The following is a 5,020-nucleotide window of genomic DNA, read 5'->3' as shown; positions in this document are numbered from 1 at the left end:
GCCCCCCCTCCTCCACCTGAATGACGCCATACTGCCCTGCCATGCCAGGGGACTCACCCAGAGGACACAGGGCTGGGCCTCCCCTGCTGGGTGCAGTATTGGGAGAATATTTGTCATTTTCCAGGTTCTCGCTTGCAGATAACTCTTCAGCTATGTCCAAGATCAGGGGAGCTAGGGTACCCCGATAATTACATTACACCCAGGGCAGAGTGAGGGCTGTTTCCAGCTGCTTTTGTTGTACCATCAGGGACTGGCCATATTTGGAAACATTGAGGGGGGATATTTACAATGAAATGGTGCCGGGCGGCGCTGCAAGCCATTTAGCTGCAGGCGCTGCAGCATTTAAAAAACGTAAGGGATGCGCTGTATTAACATGAAAACGGTGCACCCCTGCGCTAAAAAAGCTGCCGAACGCCAGCATAGGTGCCCATGCAACTGCAGGGCAGGGATGAGTGTTGCTGTGCAATAAGGGACACCTTTCTACCCAAAACAATCATCAATGTCGTTGCTCCTTCTACACGTGCTGCAGTATTTCTCCTCGTTGCGCCACTCTAAAACCTCCCTTTGAAAGGTGTTAGTTTTTTGCGCTGCCTCAGATTTATAGCTCCTTGTAAATATGGGGCAGTGTCAAAAAGTAATGGGTGTTGGTTGGGAACGTTCGCAACAACACCCATTGCACGCACTTTTCACACAGAAAACTGCGACGGAGAGGCCTATAGTTACAAGGAAGTGTTAAGTCATGTAAAGTGGCTTAGCACCGCCTTGTATATATGGAAGAGGGCATACCGCCACCGGAGCGTCAGAAAAAGGGATGCTCCGCTGGTGCAATGCCTTTGTAAATATGCCCCTGAGTGTCATCGGAGCATCTGGACTGGTTGAGTAAGATCCACGCATTGCTGCAATGGAAGGAGCTGTGATCGGACCGAACACTCTTGTACAATCTGCACGATTTTTCATAATATTGCTGTGCACAAATGTTTCATATCAGAATCAAGAGGATTTGTTTGCAGAGTTGTTCCATACTTGTATGCTTTTATACAAAGTTATACATTTCTTTTCATTACTCTCTCTCCAAATTAAAAGGAAAACTAGGCCTGTTGTCCTTGTGTAAGCAAGCACTTGCAAAGCAATAGGTCTCGCAATTGTGAGATTTTGAGCTATTGGAATTATAAATGACAATGCCTTTTATTTGTTTAAAAAATCTGCAATAATAAAAGGCATAGTCCTTTAAAATACCAATAGGTCAACGTTTCTCAAAATGCAGGAACTATTGCATTGCAAATGCTTGTTGTTTACAAGCTTTCCCTGCTGCGCTTTCACATTAATAGAGGCCGCTGCCCCTCTCTTTAGACGAGCCGCGTCTAAAGAAAGGTCCACGGCTGCTATTAAAGTGAAAGGGCGGTATGGGTCGCTTTTACCCAAAAAAGCATTTGTTTGTCACGTTGACAAACAAATGCTTTTGTTTGTAAAAGCGCCGTGAAAGCACGCATGGCACCCCGAAGGTTGCAAGAAAGCATGTGCTGCCTGCAGCATGAGAAACTCATTAAAGAAAATAGAGCTTACAGACTAAAGAAGACATATTTATTTATTTTATGCGATTTTTAAAGCGCGCAAATACCCAGATGGGTGTCTCGGCGCTATGGTGTAACAACCAAAGTAAAAGGGCCGGTCCTCATTGGCGGTTACAAATTAAGACAAGGCAGTACTAAGGAGGGACTAACAAGCCTATTAATGAATCAGAAGCCAGCATTTACGAAGGACAATGACACAAGCCAATGAAAAATATGGGCGGAGAGTGGGCGGGGCTTCAAGTCCATACTCTAATACAGCATGCCTCGCAGAGCACCGCATGTGATACCTAGGCTTGACCTGAAAATACAAGGCCATTACTCTCTGGTGTCCCGCATCATTTCAAGTGCTCTTATTGGTCGGTTGGGATACATTTTATAAACTCCTTTAATAAAAGGGGCCCTTCTTTTAATTAAAAAGTACATTTATCTTACAGGTATTTTTTAAGCAGTTATTCCACATTTTCATTGATTTTGATATGTGCCCGGTACAACTACATCACCGCTTGCAAATTCACCTGCCTCTTGTCCATCGCGCCCTGACAACTGTTTGTTCTTATCTACACATTTCTGGCACGCTACCACAATCCGCTGTTATGCACGCCATCATGCAGCACTCGTACTTACTCATGCACACAAAAGCCAGATTGGCTCTTCGTCGCAGTGCGCATGTACGCAGTATTTGACCGCGCGTAAACCTAGGCACAGGCAGCGGAGTGCTGTACAGGGTCAAAGACGAGCGTAAGCTCAGTGAGTAAGAGCAGAGTAGCTGGGTTGTGGACGGTCAATGTACCACGATGTAGGGTTCTTTAAAGAGGGGCTTCTTCAACTCTTTCCTACAATGAGCCGGGTTGGGTTAAGGATACAGGGGCCTCGTTACAAGTCCTGGGTGCACAGAAGGTCTGTTGCCTTCTTAGCTGCTATTTTACCGTCTTAGCCTCCAGCCTGGAGATGTCCTGGCTCCTGGAGATTGTCAGCCATAAGGGCGTGGTGCTGGTCATGATGGCTTTGTAAATGAGTTAGGTCAGCGTGGAGGTGACGTGGTCATGTTTCTTCAGGCTCTGTTTGGGACGTGCTGCAGCAGATACGATGCACTTAAGGTCACGGTAAAGCCTGGGAGGCAGTGGACCAGGGCGCCACTATCACCCAGACCCCGGACACAAGCGCATAGAGGCTTGAGCAGCAGCTCTCAAGTCGCTGTCTGGGAGGAATCATTTCACTTTCTTTAGCAGAGAGAGCTGTTTCCAGGCCGTCCCTTTCTAGGCGATGACAACGTGTTCCTTGAAGGTGTGTTAGGTGCCCCAGGTGAATCAAAGGGACTTGACATCGAAGGAAAGTTGGGATTCACAACTGTCAGGTCCATGCCACTGAGCAAGGGTTGAACTAGTTGTACCTTGTTCTCGACAAATAACAGAAATGTAGTCACAGTGAGGTTAAGTTTAAGGTAGGTCTGGACAGTCACAGTGAGGGCAGGTTTAAGGTAAGTGGTGGACAGTCACAGCAAGTTTAATTTAAGGTAGGTCTGCACAGTCACGGTGAGGTTAAGTTTAAGGTAGGTCTGCACAGTCACGGTGAGGTTCAATCAATCAATCAGAACATTTGTAAAGCGCACTACTTACCTGTGAGGGTCTCAATGCGCTGGGGGGAGGGGAGGGGGGCTGCTACTGCTCGAAAAGCCAGGTCTTGAGGAGTCTTCTGAAGGTCAGCAGGTCTTGGGTCTGCTGTAGAGGGATGGGGAGGGTGTTCCAGGTCTTGGCGGCGAGGTGGGAGAACGATCTGCCACCAGAGGTCGCTCTTCAGATGTGGGTATTGTGGCGAGGTTAAGTTTAAGGTAGGTCTGCACAGTCACGGTGAGGTTAGGTTTAAGGTAGGTCTGGACAGTCAGGCGTGGTTAAGTTTAAGGTAGGTCTGGACAGTCAGGCGAGGTTCAGTTTAAGGTAGGTCTGGACAGTCAGGCAAGGTTAAGTTTAAGGTAGGTCTGGACAGTCAGGCGAGGTTAAGTTTAAGGTAGGTCTGGACAGTCAGGCGAGGTTAAGTTTAAGGTAGGTCTGGACAGTCAGGCGAGGTTAGGTTTAAGGTAGGTCTGGACAGTCAGGCGAGGTTAAGTTTAAGGTAGGTCTGGACAGTCAGGCGAGGTTAAGTTTAAGGTAGGTCTGGACAGTCAGGCGAGGTTCAGTTTAAGGTAGGTCTGGACAGTCAGGCGAGGTTAAGTTTAAGGTAGGTCTGGACAGTCAGGCGAGGTTAAGTTTAAGGGCTTCCAGGCCTGGGGTAGTGCAGGAAGTGTTTTGAAGAGTTGAATGTCTAGAGTGGCGGAGACTTCAAGCATGCTTATGTGCCATCTGCACATTGGTTAATTTCATCACTTATATCAGTAAATATAGCCCATCGGTCTCCATGTACAGGCGAAAGACGACAAGGGTCGAGGTGCAACACTGGAGGACTCTGCAGGCGACGGCCATTTTCTGGTAACTGGAAGTACCATTTCAACGATCTGGTGTTGTTCAATTAGTACAAAGAGAACCCGTGAAGGATGTTACCACTGAATCCCATTGGAGACTGGATGAGGGTGGAAGGGGCAACGGTGTCAAATGGCATCAGAGGTAGAGGTCATCTCCATCTGTGATCAAGAGGACGTTGTCTGTGAGTTGTAAAGCAGCGGTGTCTATGCTGCAGCATCGCTTTTATGATCAAAGCCCGCATGCATTTACCCTGCATACCTTTACAACACAGTCACTGCCCCGATTGTGTCATTACCGCAAGTTACTTTAGCATGCAAGTCATTGCAACAACTTGCTTTAGGGGGCACTGGACTTTGGGATAGTAGAAAATTACTGTTCCAAAGCCAGTGTACGCAACAGTAGGGATGGCGTTTGACTTAAAAATCCAACACCTGTCCAACAATGCACCCCCTATAGCAAGTCGCTGCAACAACTTGCGAGGTAAAGTAACACTTGGTAATGTCGGGGTAGGGACTGTGTTGTAACAGCACGTCGTTGTAAAGACTGTGGGGAAAAGGATGTTTCCCTGCAGCATGCTCCGAAGCCAGGCTGGTCTTCGTGCAGGAGATGGTTGGCGTGATCTTGGAGCTCAGCATAGACTCATTTTTCACTGTGCTTCCCGATGAAAGGTTGGTGAGTGATTGGCCAGTAATTGGTGAGGTCATCATGGTGTATTGTAGGTTGATTCAGGAGGGGGAGGAGCTGGCCAGTCTCGTGTTTTTCTGGGATGAATGTGTGAGTGAAGGAAGCACAGATCATATTGAGTTGGGGTGAGGGCGCCTTTCTCAAAAGGGCTTTAGGGAAGGGCGAGGGCAAGACATCGTTTTCGAACAAGGTTGCTTGAGGGAGTCGAATAGGTTGGTGAGATTTGCCAGGTTCAAACAGCATTTAAACAGACTCATACACACAAACACCAGATGAAAGTGCAGCAAGCACTCTGTGATTCATGCTCAC

The sequence above is a fragment of the Lissotriton vulgaris genome, chromosome 10 (assembly GCF_964263255.1).
Source record: "Lissotriton vulgaris chromosome 10, aLisVul1.2, whole genome shotgun sequence".
In the NCBI taxonomy this organism is placed as follows: Eukaryota; Metazoa; Chordata; class Amphibia; order Caudata; family Salamandridae; genus Lissotriton; species Lissotriton vulgaris.
The sequence above is the reverse complement of the archived record's forward strand: the minus strand, read 5'-3'. Positions refer to the sequence as shown.